Below are 17,872 nucleotides of genomic sequence, written 5' to 3'. Positions count from 1 at the left end.
CTTATTTTATTAGAACAATTATCGTTCCTTATATACACAAAATCGTTTGCCGCAGCTACAATACAACCAATCACCACTCTCACAGGCAGTTACCTAGAAAAGTTACTTTTTTTTTGGAGCAGAAAAAAGAAGAAAAAAGAAGGCAGGGTAACGCAGTTGTCATCTTTCCTTTTGATGTAAAACGCCTCTATAATCTTTCTCTCGGTTTTATCTTTTGCTCTCTTTAAAAACCCTGTTGCATCCAAAAGAGGTTTACAGTCAGCGCATCGCCTGCACCGGTCAGCAATTTGCCCTACCGCGTCGTTGCGCACAGAAAGATTATGTTCCATTACCCTATCGTTAAAACAGCGGCCGGTTTGTTCAACATAAACTTTTCCAAAGCTTCACGGTATCGCGTATGTAACATTAGTGACACATTTAGTGTACTGCACTGCGTGCGTCTTAGAGCAGAGTGCTTTTTTCAACTGAGTAAGCATCAGACAGACTTTCGAGAGCTTGTAAGGGGCCGAGAAAACAACGTTTACATCGTATCTGCTAGCAATCTTTTTAATGTTGTGAGACACTTTATGCAGTATGGAATCACATGTACAGGTCTTTTAACTTAATTTGTCTGGCTGCAACCTTGTAGGTTAGTTCTATTTATTTTTTGAAGTGGGCTCTCACACCAGCTCGAAATTAAGTTAGATAGGTAACCTACATTCTTTAACCTTTTTACTTGCAGAGCAAAACTGATGGCCATCTGGTATTTGCAAGTTTTTGCAGGAGCTGCTTGAAGACGCGTTAAGGCTAACCTCTCTTGACCCGTTTGTAATGTTCACCTTTGTAAGAAACGAGGCTTTTTTTGGAACGCGGGCTATACGTTCAAGAAACAAGGTCGTCGGAAAACATGACCATAAGGTCCAAACAACGAATGCAGTTCTGCACGGGCATCTCTCATGTAAACTTAAGTCCACCTGACGCTTCTATAGAAACATCGACGATCCCCGCAATAACCGGGAGGACGACGACGACGACGCACCTAAACGGGTGCTTGATTCCTCACCTCTGCAAGTAAATCAGTTTTTTACTATTATTTTGGTAATTTAAACTACAACCCCCCTGGGAGCGTTCGCAAAACCTCTTGGGCAGTCATCCTGACCGACGCCCGTACTCCGAGCGACGCAACCATGAGCGAATCCACCCCCGGCTCTGAGAGCTTCGATGACAACGATATAGATGACGCAGAAAAAGAGGGTTCCGGCTGGACCCTCAACTGTAGGAAGCGACGCCACCTCTCTGGGGGCTCTGCTTCAAGTCAAGCCACCATCATTGATGCCCATCACGAGAACCGCACGGTCATCGTCAAACCCCTAGACCCGACAAAGCTCATCGCGAAGCTTAACCCTCTAACCCTATCTGAAGAGCTAGATTCCATCACACCCCATGGAGTGATTCAAATTCGACCGAACTACAGACTGAACCTCCTTGCAATTGACATGCGGGACAACAGCTCCATGCAAACGATCCTTACTTTAACAATTCTATTAGGAATCAAAGTCCAGACCTACGAAGCTCACCCACGATCTTCGGCCTTAGGAATCATTCGTGACGTAGACAAGGACATCACAGAAAGCGACCTCAAAGGCTATAAGCGCAACTACGCCAGTCATCCCAGTCAAAAGGCTAGGCGCTTCAGAAACGGTGAAACTTGTCTTTGCAACCGAGACCATGCCAGAACACGTCGTTGTGGGGCATATACGCTTCAGAGTACTGCAGTACACCGACAAACCACGACAGTGCCACAAATGTCGGCGGTTCGGGCACATTCAGACCGCATGCCCCCATGTGCAAGTTGCAGCCGCTGTGGCGGCACTCACGACCGCATCGACTGCCAAGCCGACCAACCTAGGTGCGTCAACTGCAAAAGAAAGCATGAGGCGACCTCTCGAAGCTGTCCCTTTTATAAAACGGAAGCAGCTGTATCGAGCTATCGTCAAACCCACAAGGTCAGCTACCCACTAGCGAAATCAGCTGTCCTCTCCCACAACAAGAACAAAACCGCTGGAACTCTGAATCCATCTTCCAGGAACAGACAAAACGAGAAAGTGGAGGATGCTATGATGCCGCCACTAGACGACGATCACTTTCCTGCTCTTCCACGTCAGTCAGCTGCGTCCACATCCGCATCAACTAGCGTTGGACCCGAAACATCACCGCGGCAACGCCAGGACAACTTCGCAAGAGTGATAAAAACTTCTGCTCAAAGGGCTAGCGACACAACGTACCGATGTCGTACCCAAGGCTCCGACAATAATACTGAACCTCAAGGACTAGGATCCGCGGTGTACACCCTTGCGACGCTACTTCGTACCTTTCTGGCCACACTGGAGCACCCGCTCGCACGAGCAGGCATTACCCTAATTGACTTCACATTACCTCTCGTCCACTCTTGGATCAAGTAGACTCAGGCAACTGCCAGAGCCTTAGCAGATATTAATACCAACACCATGCTTGATACCCGAACGATCCCCAAAAAACGATCACAAACCCCAAAACGCCTTAAAAAACTTCCATCTATCATCCAATGGAATACCAATTCGTTCCACCGTCGCCTGCCAGAGCTTCGTCGCAGACTCATCGAACTTAAAACAGACGTACTTGCTCTGCAGGAGACATACACCCAAAAGGGTTCCCAGCGAATCTCCCCTTCCGTGGAGTACCACAGCGTCACTGCTCACCCCGATGGAAAATCAAGGGCTTCCCTTTTAGTCAAGCGACACTTCCTGCAGGGAGAAATAGATCTGTCTGACCTGAACACCACTGTTGCCGAACATGTCGCCGTCAAATTACAGATTGCTGATCAAACAGTCGTAATTATATCATCCTACATCCGACCAGCCCAATCGTGGGACCCAGACCTGCTGAGAGTAATAAGAGACCGATGCCCAGGGCCTATAGTCTGGTGCGGAGATTTTAATGCCAATCATTACGCCTGGGGAAGTGACACAACGACGAAACGAGGAACCGCACTGCTTGAAGTCACCAGAGACCTTGGACTACGTTGTCTCAACTCCGGAGCTCCAACATTCGTTCGCTCGAATCTACAAAAGGCGAGTGTACTTGACCTCACTTTTGTATCAAAAGAAATAAGCTTCCTATGGGACATCGAACCAGACACCTGGGGGAGCGACCACCTACCAATCCGACTCACCCCACGTTATGGCACCCAACCAAAAAGCAGGGTTCACAACATTACCAACTGGGACAGGTACAGAGAAGTGTTCTCAAATCTGATGAAAAGCACAAAGGCCCCTTGCTTAGAAGAAGCTATACTGACGTCCTTAAATATAGCTACAACAAAAATCACCCTCCCGATAAGCAAGCCCGTACCCGATCTTACGTATCTTCAAATACGCGCCAATGCCAGACAAGCACAGCGAATCGCCCGACGCACACACCAAGATGAAGATTGGATAAAATCTCGACGCATCGACGCAGCACTTCGTCGATATACCATAAGGCTGGGGAGACTACAATGGGACCAACGCAGTGAAAGTCTATCGACAGATACTGGGTCAAGGCGGCCTTGGACCACTGTGCAATGCCTCTTAGAACCAGTGACTCCCCAATGCCCCTATGCAGCAATTGCAATGGGAAATCAAACATCGCTCCAAGAACTGGCTGAACATTTTTCAGACGAGTTCTCACGCCCCATAAGCCCTCCCCAAGGAAATCCGCCTTCTAAAAGGCCCCCCCTTCCAACCTATTCAACAATCAACATAGACGATGACTTTACCTTGTCCGAGCTCCGATATGCCCTCTCCCGATGCCCTCGACGTGGAACTCCGGGTCCTGACCGCATCACAAACCAGGCTCTAAAAAACCTAGACGAGTCATTCCTACCCGGACTGTTACAACTTATAAACAATATTTGGCAATCTGGGGATGTCCCTGACACCTGGCGACACTCAGTAATAGTACCAATAAAAAAAACTAACAAGCCTGCAGCTGACATATCTTCGTACCGTCCGATTTCTTTGACTTCGTGCTTATGCAAAGTGACTGAGCGCCTGATCCACCGCCGTTTAAATTGGCGATTGGAACGAGCGCAAGCCTTTCCTTCTCAGCTGTCAGGATTCCAAAGAAGCCGGTCAACAACAGATGCCATGGGCGACATCGTATCGTCGTTAGAGCAAGCAAAGGCAGAAGGAAAGGTCATCCACACCGTTTTTCTCGACATCCATCGAGCATTTGATGCTCTGCCACACTCTGTAATCCTAGAACGACTACAGAACACAGGAATAGAAGGGCGCGCCCTTCGCTTCATTACTTCTTTTCTTCACAATAGAACATTCGCTGTCCGACTGGCTGGCCGCCTGAGCACGATACGAAGCAGCACCCAGGGGGTACCACAGGGCAGTGTTTTGAGTTCTCTGCTTTTTAACATCGTAATGGCTGGACTACCGACTGCTCTTCCTGTGGGTGGCCCTTATCCCATACACTGTGCCATATACGCGGATGACGTCGCGCTATGCTGCGCTGGGCCTACCCGACTGTCCACTACCGTCCGCGCAGTGCTACAACGAGCTCTAGATCGCACGGCCTCCTTCCTCCACCATGCCGGTCTGACACTCTCTACATCTAAGACACAAGCTCTCACCTATCGCCCTAAAGGCAGAATGAAAGGAAAATACTCTGCACTTAAAATTGGAGGCAATGCCATTCGACGTGAACCATAAGTTCGATACTTAGGCGTTATCATTGACGACCGCGTCACTTGGGGCCCCGCGGTAAAAGGTATCCTCAATGAGTCCCATAAGCTCCTCGGCGCTCTCCATCGAATATCTGGAAAAAACTGGGGTGCCAGACAGATGACAATGACGACACTCTACCGAGGACTAATAATAAGTCGTATGCTCTACGCCTTGCCATTCTTAAATATAAATCATACGCAATGGAAATATTTAGAAACCTTTCACAGGAAGGCCCTCCGTTTCTGCCTTGGGCTACCTAAATCCGCACAGAACATTCCAACTTTGACCGAGGCGGGAGATTCTCCACTGCAGCTCCAAGCACAGGAGAAAGCATTAAGATATGTCAGCCGTCTATCAGATGCTCCATCCTCGGACCCACTTCTTTAACGCCTCATAACACGACACCACTCTCAGGTTGGAAAGGCTGTAAAAACATTCCGCGATACTATCGGCTACCCAACGGATGTATGCCCGATACCTCCCCCTTATCGGGACGACTGTCAACTCCACGTCTCAACAGAGATAGCCGACCTCCCCCGACGCAAGCACGTTTCTGAAGTGGTAGCGCGGAGCATCGCCGTTGAGACAATAGAAAATACCTACTCCGGCATGACGCACATTTATACCGATGGAAGCATAAAAGACAGCTCGTGCACTGCAGCCTATGTCTCGCCTGAAGATGGACACCACGGTAAAGGGCGAATTGATATCTGCGTTGATTCCACCACTGCAGAGCTTGCTGCCATTTGGTTAGCAATTACCCAAACTCTACGACACACCAACCTATCCAACATCGCCATCTTCTCGGACTCTCGAGGCGCCTTACAGCAACTAACGCGCCTGGAAAAAGCGTGCCCACTAGCCAGATCCATCGCAAATTTGACCAGGCGCGCTGCAAAACAGGAAACAACCATCTGGTTTCAATGGATCCCATCACATGTAGGTATACCCGGAAATGAAAGAGCAGATTCGCTGGCAGCAGAGGCCCACTCAGACCAAAGTCCCACTATCTTTGTCCACCCGTACAACGCAGCAAAATCTCTTATAACAACGGCAATAGAAAGCATGCACCCGTATATTGAAACCAATTCAACACCCATTCCAGCATTGATTCCGCGAAAAAAGTTCTCCAGGCCTCAACAATCACTCCTACATAGGTTGCGAGCCGACTGCGCTTCAACCAACAAGAGACTTCACCTCATCAAGCGCATTAAGTCTCCCAACTGCACCACATGCAACATCATCGAAGACAGAAACCACATTATTTGGGAGTGTCAGTCGCTAGAAACAGAGCGAACCACACTAACGCAAACACTGAAGGCTCTCCATGTTTCGCCGGGGGATTCCAACGCTCTCCTCTTCCCATCAGGATCCCGGACGAGAAGAACAAATATACTGAAAGCCCTCATTGACTTTTTAGAAACGACAAACCTGTCATCAAGACTGTGAACTAGCATACAACATGCCTTCATCCTATGGCCGCCGATGGGTCGAAGCGGCGGGTGCTTCGTTCCGTCGCCCTGGTCGTGGCGGGGGTGCTCGTGCCCCAGCGCTTCGGCTTCTTGAAGTCAGAGCCCAGCAGGGGAGCGCGTGCTCCGGCTGCGTTTGGGGCGGCGGTGGGATGCGACCTGTCCTTCCATCGCATCGGTGGCTATACCCTTTATTTCTGTAAATACGCCCATCCCCATTGTCACCTCCTACCCTATCCTCTTTTTCTCCCGATCCCCGCAAGACGACGAACCAGACCCCTCCATGGGTGACTAACAATGCGTCTTGCATCCCTCTTTCTATTTTATTTATTCTTTAAATTTTATAATAAAAGCAATATTTACACATACACACAATAACCTGATCCAAACCCGAATTTGAACTACCGTTAAGCAGTGGAAACGTTTATATTGAACAAACCAGCCGCTGTTTTAACGGTAGGGCAAGGGAACATAATTAGGGATGTCGCGAACCACCCTAGGTTCGATTTCGAAAGGTTTCGATATTTGCGAAGCGAACTGAGGTTCGATTTCGAACAATTTCGATATTTTCGTACCGACCGAGGTTCGATTTCGAAAAATTCGCAACTTTTGTCCACAGCGGAGTTTCGAATTCGAAAATTTCGAAGCTTTCACGGTTTCTAAAATTTCGAATTCGAATACTTCGAATATTTTTTTACTTCAGGTTCGATAAATTCGAAGATTTCGAAATTCTTTGTAAAAAAAAATTCGAAAACTTCGAACGCTTCGAATTTTTATAGACATAAAGTTCGAAAAATTCGAAGATTTCGAATTTCTTTTGGCATAAAGTTCGAAAAGTTCGAAAGTTTCGATTCTCTTTTAACGCTAAATTCAAAAAAAAAAAAAAAAAACCTTCGAAGATTTTGAATTTTTTTCTAATCCAAGTTTTCAAAGTTTGAAGTCCGATTTTCAAGTTTTTCTACAGTTTCAGTTTCAAATAACGTTTTCACGACTCACTAGTTTTCACAAAATCAAGTTTAGAAAAGTTAGGGTGTGATATCCAGATTCTGCGAAGTTGGTCAGGCAATTAAATGAGACACGAGTGTCCCGGACGTGCTAGAATATTTGCCAGTGCAGAATTGTGACCGCCAGCCCCGGGGGGGGGGGGGGGGGGGGGGGGGGGTCTTTAACCTGCATCACGCAGTAGTGATTGCACGAACACACTGTTTTACGAGACTCATCCAGTTCGAAACGGCCAGGGGCGAGCAGGAGGTTGAGGCTCAGAAAAACCTGGAAGCGACCTGGCAAACTACCTCGCCACCCCTTGCACGCTAGTAGTAGTCCGATCCGGTGAAGTTTATAATTGTCCTGGAGGTTTATTTTCTGGGACGGAGGAATCTCCTCGCAAAAAGCACAAAAGCCGACACAACTCGAGGTCGAGGAGCGTTCTACCATACAAGTGGCGTCGGAAGAGGAAAAACGGGGGGAAAGAGGGTAGCGGGGGGGCTTTAGCCTTTTTTTCCCCCTTGCAGGTATTTCGGACTGTTAAAGAAAACAATACGGGGAAAGAGGGCGTGGTCGAGCTTATTTTAATCTGAAATTATTTATGCATATGTATAGCTACTGTCGCTCTTCACTGCATAAAAGGTTGCGTAGATGGTCACTGTTAGAAACTCGTTGTCAGAAGGCACTGCTCGTCACATGCTTAGTGGTTCGGAAGTTCAAAGCTATGTCTTTTCGACCTAAACACCTGTGCCGATAGTAACAAAAGAAAAAAAAAAAAAAAAAAGAATAAATGCGGGAATAAAAAACAGGAGAAAAAAAAAAACTATAAAGAATTCGTCGGAAGTGTTCTATTCTTGCATATTCAGAGGTTCAGAACTTCGAAACAAGTTTCTTTTATTAAAATGTGTACAGGCTAAAAGAAACACGTCACAGGAACGTGAAGCGAAAAAAAAATGTTTTCTTTTAATGACGTGCTGAACTTGAACACTACTAGAAATCTTCTGTAATGAGTTAATTTATTCCTTAACGTGAAAAAACAATAAATATATTATTTTGTATTCTGCAGATGGCAATGATATGTACTGTCTGTGGTGTTAATTTAAATGCGATACCTCAAACAACTTAGACGAAAATAAATATCAAGTTTAGGTCATAATTGCATGCACATACATGTTTGGACATTTCTTCGAAACTCACGTTGAATAACAATAATCACATCTTAAGACGGCACTTACCTAGGCTATACATAGATCATTCTTAAAAAAGTATAACATATCTGCCATAAATAGCTCCGGCTGCAGCGTGCTTCAAATCTGGCACAAACGATAATCGTCAAAAACCCGTCGTCCGTCCTCGCCCCTTCGGGGATTTATTTCTTTAAACCTAAGCATGCCAGAACATTGAAATAAATGACATTGTCTTTCGTAAGAAACGCAGCACAGCGTGTAAAAGTTCGAGAAAAAAAAATTACGAATGTACCCCACTACTTGAAATCAAATCAAACCGTCCGCCGGTCTTTCGAAGTTCGACGAAGGTCGAACTTTTACCCTAAAAGTTCGAAGTTCGTCGAACTTCTGACTTTTCAGAATTCGAAAGTTCGAAACTTTTCGAATTTTCTTGATAAATAAGTTCGGAAGTTCGAAATTAATCGAATTTTTGGTCAGTCAAGTTCGAAAGTTCGACAAGCATCGAACCTTGCAGCGCAATAAGTTCGAAAGTTCGAAAAATATCGAATTTTTTAGCGTAATAAGTTCGACGGTTCGAAAAGCGTCGAACTTCTTAGCTTAACAAGTTCGAAAATTCGACCTCCGTCGAATTTTACGATAAAGACAATTCGAAAAATCGAAATCTTTCGAACCTTTCGAACCGCTTGATTCGATCATCGAAACTTCGATTCGAAAAAAGTTCGCGGCATCCCTAAACATAATCTTTCTGTGCGCAGCAACGCGGGGGATACCTTGCTGACCACTGCAGGCGATGCGTTGACTGCAAGCCTCTTTTGGCTGCAACAAAGTTTTTAAGGAAAGCAAAAGATAAAACGGAGAGAGATTATAGAGGCGTTCCAGATCAAAAGAAGAGATGACAACTGCGTCAGTCTGCCTTCTTTTTTTCTGGTCCAAAAATAAGTAACTTTTCTAGATAGCTGCCTGCAAGAGAGGTGATTGCTTGTATTGTAGGTGTGGCAAACGATTTTGTGTTTATAAGTGACAATGTTTGTTCTAATAAAATCAGTTGTGAGTTATGCCCGTCCCGTCGTCTTTCTGTCTTTATTGTCCTTGTTTTGTTTCTAACCTTTTAAATCAATATAAACCAACTCACCCAGGCGCAAGTTTTAATTCAAAATAATAGATGTTCATATCTAAGATTATATGATTTTTAAGTGCAAAATGTATTAGCTATAAACTCTTAAGGAAATTACCTACCCTGATCTGCTCCTCCACTGTCCACTTTCCGAATCCGAGGTCTCGAAGCACACGCATGCAGAAACGTCTGTTGTCTTTCCATGCTTTGCCATTGAGGGTAGCAAGTCCTGTAACGTACGGTTATAGTTACTGACAGGGTGAGAGTGGGAGGACGTGTTCGTCAAGTGAAAGGCCGCCTTCCCTGACTTCCGCCGTGCTTTGCCTGCACGCGTGCGCTCCAGTTGCACGAGACGCCGAAGCATTCCCGAAGGCAGGAAGCTTGCAATGGAGTACCTTTTTTACCTTGTCAGTAACTATAGTGCTAATTGATATACTGACAAGGCTATTGATCTGGTATGTTCAGTGATGTTACAAAATGCTGGAAACAAAAAAGTGTACTTATGTGGTTCTTTAATCACGTAGACAAAAGAAAGATAAAAAGTGTACATTCGTATCCGGTGATTCTCAGCACATAACATACAAACAGACTATTTTACCGATCACTGAGCATAACGTTCGTGTATAAACTTCGCATTGCCCAAAACGTTTACCACATTAGTTATTACCAATGAGGCTTATTTATTTTGGTGCATATCACTGATAGTAACCTGGTGTTCACTAGTCGCGCAAAATTAACTTTATGATTAACAAAAACATGATGTTCCAACAAGCTCCCTGGCCGTCTTCGCAAACCCCTAACCTGGTAAATTTTGGACAGATGTAAAGCGTGCGTTTTATCATTTCTATGATTCCACAAAAGGCACCAAACTTCGACACGCCTGTTTGCTTTTATTCTTCTTCTTCTTCTTATTATTATTATATTACTACTACTACTACTGCTACTTCAACCACTACTTATCAGCCGCTGTTTTGTTCCGCCAGCCTTGCCCTTGTACCACCAGCGGTAAATTTTAGACACCACTCCGCTTACTACATATGTTACACCTCGTTCCACATTCTTTTAGAGCGCAGGTCTCAGGCGCCCGTTTCCGGCTTGAACGGCGTCGGCGTCGCCGTCGCCGGTACCGTTGGCGTAGCCGCGCGGTGCAATATGGGTAAATTTCCCCGCTAAATTGAGCAGAAATATTTCCCCGGTAAATCTAGCGGAAAAATTTTCCCGCTAAATTTAGCAAAAAAATTTCCCCGCTAATTATAGCGGAAAAAATTCTGCGCTAAATCTCGCGGAATAATTTCCCCGCTAAATTTAACGGAACAATTTCCCCGCTAAATTTAGCGGAAAATTTTCCCGCTAAATCTAGCGGAAAAATTTCCCTAAATCTAGCGGGGAAATGTCACCACTAAATCTAGCGGAAAAAAATCCCCTCTATATTTAGCTGAAAAATTTCCCCACTAAATCTAGCACAAAAATTTCCCCGCTAAATCTATCGGAAAAATTTCCCCCGCTATATCTAGCGGAGAAATTTCCCCACAAAATCTAGCGGAAACATTTCCGTGCTAAATTTAGCGGAAAAGTTCCCCCCGCTAAATCTAGCGAAAAAAATTCCCCACTGAATCTAGCGGAAAAATTTCCCTGCTAAATTTAGCGAAAAAGTTTCCCCGCCAAATCTAGCAGAAAATTTCCCCCGCTAAATCTAGCGGAAAAATTTCTCTGGGGGTCACATGACCGGGGAGTCACGTCACCTTCCCCCTCCCCCCGGCCACTGACCCCCCAAGGTCACCTGACACCCCTAAAGTCACGTGACCCCTCCCGAGGTCACGTGATCTCCGGGGGGGGGTCATGTGACCTCTGTGGGGGTGTTCCTGTGACCCCCAAGGTCACGTGACCCCCCAGAACACGTGACCCTCAGTACCCTTCCCTCCTCCTCCTCAAGAGCTGCGCTCTAATCCGGCGTTACAGGGAGTTGTAAATGGCTTTCATTTCTTTTAATAGATTGATTTAATAATTGTTCCTTACTATAAAAAAATATGCTCGTTAACCATATGCTCAACAGGAATTCAGAGGTTCCTTTTGGATTTTGATTTTAACGCTCCCACAGAGTGTTGTGGTGCTGCGAGAATTCGTTCCTCTTGCGCTCATAAGTTGTCACTACTGAGGATTTTTATGGCTCTGTTCAGCCACCTTTCAAGTTTTAGTTCTTTAGTTCGATCACGTCGAACACCACAACAAGACGGCACCATAATATTCATAGCGAGCTATTAATCTCTGAAGACCGAAAAATGCAAGGAAAAACACGCAATTTTTTTCTGTTCAGCGCAGAATCAATGGAGAGCGGATGGTTCAGTTAACGTTGAGCGGACGTTGCCACCTAAACTACGTCCAAAAAGATCTTGGCGATGACTCGAGGCTTATAATGCCTTTATTTATGTCTGCCCGAAGGAAAAATCCATCAATTTAACCCTGTTTCACAGTCAATGTTTTCTAGTGGACCGCTGACTGTGCCTGACTGTACGTCAAGCATGTCTGATTGGACAAAAAGTTACTCTGACCGACAGTCAAACTCCAGTCAGACTCCACTTGTCGGCTTTCTGATGGTTTCCTGGCGGCAGTCGGCCACCGCGAAATGCCATCAAGATGTCTTGGTGGCGATTCTGATTGTACATTGATTGGCTCTGACTGTACGTCAAAAAGCTTTGACGTGCAGACAGACGTACGGTCAAAGGTCGTAAAGTTCGTTCGGATACCACTATTTCGTCAAATCTATGAATACGAAAAACAATCTATGCACAAGAAAACGATTTCGGGACGTGAGCCTATAAAACCGCTGATGTTAGAGATATGACACGCAGCCGACCGACAACCTTGATCAGAAGCCCGCCGAACACGCCACTTCGCTGACTTCGTTTCGCCCACAGAGGCTTCGCCGAGCTTTCATGAACGATCGCTCTCGACTCGTTTTGTTTGCCCGCTTGCTCCAACCTGTCGATCCTGCCCAGGCTCTACAATGTCTTATGTTTTAGTAGAATTTCTACTCGACAAGACCCAGCCTGTTGTGAGTTCCGACGATGTAAGGGACTTTAGCAGTGTAGTTGAAGACGATAAGGTGTACCAGGTCTACTGGGCCGGGGACGCGCGAACAAAAGGATCGTTCTACGACGCGAAAGTACTCTACATGTCAGGTGAGTAGAACTGAAGTACTGCGAGTGATGTACTAGTGCTTTGCATAACATGCTGAAGGCTTAACTACATTTGCAGCCGAAGCATCTCGTATAAAATGATTGGTCAAATCGATTTTAAGCGATGGCATAGCATAGGGGTTAAGGTGTCCGCGATTTGTGCGCAAGTGGTCGCGGTTTCGATCCGCGGTGGTCCTGCTTTTTTTTTTTTTTTCTCGAATATTTTGTTTTATCGAGCCATTAGCGATATATATGAGTGCGTATAGCTTTACTCTTATATAAATGCTGCCCTTGTTGATGAAATTCCCTTGGCAGTGGCAGTCAAACGTCATCTGATGGACCATCAGATGACGTCTGATGGTCCATCACGTTCCACCAAGGCTGCTGACTGGCAGTCAGTGTCCCAAATTACGTATCTTAATGGAATTTTCAATAGGGTGGAAAAGTTTTATAAGGGTTAGCTTTCAACTGAGTGGATAAATGCACCACTCACTAGCTTCCTACATTGTACACCCTTGAGCGATATGAAGGTGAACAGCCCTCTTCTTGTTTTCGTTGCTCCTGCAAGTTTTGGAACAAGCTCTGTTCCAGAAGAGGGCTAGAACGCAAAGTTTAGACCCCCAAGCCACGTACCATTTGAGACGTTGACAGTTAATTTAGCTTTAGGGAGCTGTAAAACAGGCAAAAAACCAGCTAAGGTGTTCACCTTCATGTTGCCGGCGGGCGTACACCTTGATCACGTCATACCAGCTCCCATAGAGAAATTGTGTGTCCCTTCAAAATAGTGGCATCCCGGGTAAATATGACGTGTTGTCTCCCATAATGAGAGTGAAAGTAGGCCGGAAACTTTCCGATTTTAACTGAGAAAACACCGGTAAGCAAAATTCATATAAAACCGAAAAAACGTCGATAAATATCAATTTTTGTGAAAAATACCAAATCTGTTAAAATTTAAACCGAAAAGAAAAAAAAAAGAAGAAAACGGGACGAAATATAACGTTTTCGTGTTTATTCTTTCAGGTCGTTTAAGTATATTTACCAACACGCTCGTTTTTACTGTTAAGACGGAACACCGATTTTTGGAATTGTTTGCGTCAACTAGGACGGTGTTTATTGAAACTCTCCCCTCTTAGAGTTGAGCTCTTTGCTTTTGATGAGATTTCCTCAACGATAATGAGTTCTTTAGCGCCTCTCCAGAACAGAACACCATAAAAAAAAAACCTAAAATATCCACCAATATTTTTTTTTGTAAATAAAATCCGGACAATTTACGCCCTAATTAGCCCTAATTAGAAGTAAAAGCCGCAGATTATTGAAGGGTTAAAAAGTTACACTGCACTCTTCTTCAATTTGTAAAGCTGTGGGGAGAAGGTTAGAAATACACGGAGATGCATATTTATATACTTTTTTTTTTTTCAAAACTGCGCCTCCTTCAGTTCGAGGCCTTCATATTTTAGGCACGTGCTTTGAGCATGCATTGGAAACACGTACTGGGTCAGCTTTCGGCGTAAACTTGTATTCAATCTCACGCTCTGCACAGAAAGCGATGCCCGGAATATGGGGGCACCTGGATGAGCATCGTACTGGCGTGCGGTCGTGTATCACTACTGCGTGGTGCACGTTAAAGACCCCAGGCTAGCGGCTGTACCGCACTGGCTAAATTTCTCATCTACAGCTGGGAGACTCGTCGCCCCTGTGAGGCAGACCATGTTCTAGGCTGTATAAACACACACACAACCCAATTTTTTTATGGGGGCTGTGTGAGCGCGTGGTATCCTTCGTCTCCTTTTCTTTTTCTATTACCTTTGACGCGCCCCAAGTTAGGGCCGGCCCGGATGGCACGTGCGTTCGAGTCTAGTGCCAGTCTCATGCGTGTTGAGCCCTCAGCCAGTCAAGCCAGCCACCACTAACTCGCTCTTAGCCCTATTACTTAACGTTTGTATTTAATGCAAATATACTTTCTTTATTCCTTTCCAAGACTCAGCCCTCATGTCTTACATCTCGCGCAGTCCACTTTGAACCGTGAAAGCCTACAATAGCCCGACCGCCAGCTTTGCCTCGATTCGCCTGGTTCCGCCTACGTCCCGTCGCTAACACCTGCAACCATTCTCGACTAGAAATCCGAAAGCCCTGGAACGACGTCCACCCGCCCATCGCGTGTTCGCGAAGCGTTAAGAACGCGTTTCGTTTATCCAATTTCTGGTGAGCGGAACGTTTCGTAGCCCTCTGATAAGCCTTGCCCCACACAGCCATGCCCGGCATTGTCTGGAATGAACTGGACGCAAGAACTATGTCGTTTCTAAGAGTTGAGCTTATTAAAGAAGAGCTCGCTGCACGTAAGCTAGACACTTCCGGCACAAAAGAAGGCCTCGTCCAGTGACTCGCCGCGGACATCGAAGCGCGCCGCGAATCTTCGCCTTGCCTGGACCAAGCGTCGGCCTCCGGCGCTGGCTCTTTGGCACTAGACCCCATCACGCTAGGAAACCTTGCTGTTTTGTTGCAACAGCTGCCTCTCCCTTCCACGACAGTTACAACGCTACCAGACCTGTCCGCGACTCTCCCACATTTTGAGAGCTCGCCAAAGAATGGCTTGAAGACGTTCAACGAGTCCAGCAACTTGAGTTATGGGATGGCGCCACCACCTGGCTTATCGCAGCAAGCAAGTCAAAAGGTACAGCGCGAAACTGGCACCTCGCGTTCGGAAGCTACTACGACACGTGGCCAGCTTGGAGAGACGCCCTCAAAGAGACCTTCATCACAGAATGGACCCTGATCCACTTGAAGGAACGGGTCATGGACGTGACTCAAGGGATTGGCGAGTCCCTTCATCAGTACGCCTTCGCCAAATTAAGGATAATCCAACTCTCCCTGGTAACCCTGAGCGATCCGGAGAAGATCGACTACCTACTCCAAGGCATGCGGGACCAACATATCGTCGCAGCATTGGCAGCCAATAGGCCAATAACCGTCAAAGCCTTTCTTGCGGCATTCACGAGCCTGGATAGCTCCGCCTAACACGCCAAGGCAAGCCCTTCGACTACTCCAGCCCAACCCAATCACCAACATCATTCGTCTAGGTCGGCTGGATCCGAACGTCCTACCCACCCTACGCAGCGCTCTGGCTTGACGTCGCCGTCACCCCCAGCTTCACGTCAACGCATCGCAGACCTGCACACCGACTTGCAAGAGGCCAAATACCAAGCCATCTCGTCGCAATATGGAGTCCCAGCGTTCCGTAGTGGCCAAGACTTGTCCCAAGCGGTCTGCTACAAATGCAAACACCTCGGACACCTCGCTTCGAACTGTTGGGGAGGAGATCGAACAGTCACGCCTTTAGCGGCACGCTTCAGCTGTGGGGGCAAGAAACCGAATTTTCTTGTTTGTTTTTGATCAGCGATATCGAAGATGACGATTCGAAGGTCAGCATTGGTCAGAGGGAAGCGCTCGTGTCCAAGCCGTGCATGACGAGGTTCAATTTCTTTGTTATGCTGTGTTAGTAAACACCGGGCTGTGGGGACAACAACCTCGATAAAGCGCCCCCTATAGTTCAATCTCCTGCCCAGTACAACATACACCAATGAGTCAGCACAGGCATCGTCGTCGGCAGCTAGAGTCATGCCTGCAAAGCCATTTTCACGAGCTCTTCACAGCATGCCAGCGATCCTTGAAGACTCTCAGCTGCAGTGCTCATTCTTTTTAGCCACCATCACTGGAATTGGAGACTACGATGCTTTCTCAGACTCGGGTTCCAAGCTGGCTCTCATAGCAAAGTCATTAGTTCCAGAATGCATGTTACATCCCTGTACTGAGCCTCCACTGGCAGTTGTAGGAGGTACCACCATACTCCCAGCGGGTGTAGCTTTGCTTAAGATCACCATTGGCCGAATCACGGCAGTTGTCGAGGCCGCGGTTTTGGAACACAACATCCTCCCCTTCATCATTGGTGAAGATTAGTTTCGAGCCGCACAGGCGCGTCTGATCTTTGAGCCTCCGCAGCCCGTCCGGCTCCAGCATACGGCCGCAGGTTTCTCTATCATAGCCGAACAAAGACTAGCACCACGGATGTCCAATGCCCTAATTCTCACCCAATCGAGCCTCAATTCGCAAGTGCAGACAGTGTCACAATACTGCGCACAGAGAGAGCCCTTGCCGTCGCCAGAGCAGCCATATTGGCAAGCCTTCGCCCAGGAGACTCCACGTGTGCCTTTAAGTAGCCCCAGTGCCGAGCCGCCAGCCCAGACAGCCGGTACTGTGGCTATAGGCTTTCACCCTGATCTTCCACCAGACCTCTTTGAAGATCAGTTACCTTTCAGTCAAAATATTATCATTGCCGACATTGTGACACAACAGAATGGAGTTTTCGCCCGTCACGAAGATGACTTAGGTCATTTCACAGGCATGCAGCATCGCGCTGACCTGCTACCAACCGCCTTGCCCTACAGCCATAGCCCGTACCAATCTGCTTCCGAGGACAGACAGTTCGTGGAAAAACAGATAAAGAAACCCCTGAACCAAGGTGTTATTCTTCCAGTATCTGGCCCATGGACTTTTCCAGTTTTCGTAGTGTCTCGCGGAAACAAGAAATGTTTGTTTGTTAATTATGCACCATTGAATGAACGCACGATCACAGTGGTGTACCCCCGTCCAATCTGGATGCAATCATTCATGACATCGCTGGATCCGCGTAGTTACCTACCACGGACTTGAAAAGTGCATGCTGGCAAGTCAGCCTCCGCCCCCAGGACTATGAAAAGAGAGCTTTCATCATTGTGCTGTTGGATCGTTGGGTTTCTGGAGTTGGATGAGTTGAAATGAACGCTTGCCCCGGCCGTTCTTATTCTTGTTGTAGTAACTGTGAATTTGGCTTAGCGCAAACTAAGGGACTCGGTTTTTTAGATACGGCGGGGAGGAGTGTGTTCGTCTCTTTCCTTTTTTTATTTGTGTATTTTTGAAGCTCTTGCATTTCAGCGTCAAATCATTTACCTTTATATGATGTTAGCTGTGAGTGAGGGACTATGCGCTTCTAAGGTTAGGCTTGTTTTGCATATTTATTATGTTAGCTATAGCCTTGTGCTTCTAGGGGAAAACTTCTGGGTATTTTTTTTTTAATATTAGCTGATAGCCATTGCCATCTGCCTTTTTTGTTTTGTTTTGTTGTAAGCAGGTTTTTTGTTTCTTTTGCTCTAAACCAAGAGACTTGGTCTTTTAA

At 46.5% G+C, this 17,872-nt stretch overlaps 1 pseudogene; it reads left to right on the top strand.

Annotated features, from left to right (window-relative positions):
- The first annotated feature begins 1,166 nt into the window (after positions 1–1,166).
- Positions 1,167–17,468, top strand: LOC115327165 (annotated as a pseudogene).
- The last annotated feature ends 404 nt before the right edge of the window (positions 17,469–17,872 follow it).

The sequence above is a fragment of the Ixodes scapularis genome, unplaced genomic scaffold, assembly GCF_016920785.2.
Source record: "Ixodes scapularis isolate PalLabHiFi unplaced genomic scaffold, ASM1692078v2 PGA_scaffold1__304_contigs__length_218370807, whole genome shotgun sequence".
NCBI lineage: Eukaryota > Metazoa > Arthropoda > Arachnida > Ixodida > Ixodidae > Ixodes > Ixodes scapularis.
Note: the sequence above shows the minus strand (reverse complement) of the source record. Positions and strands in the feature narration are given on the sequence as shown.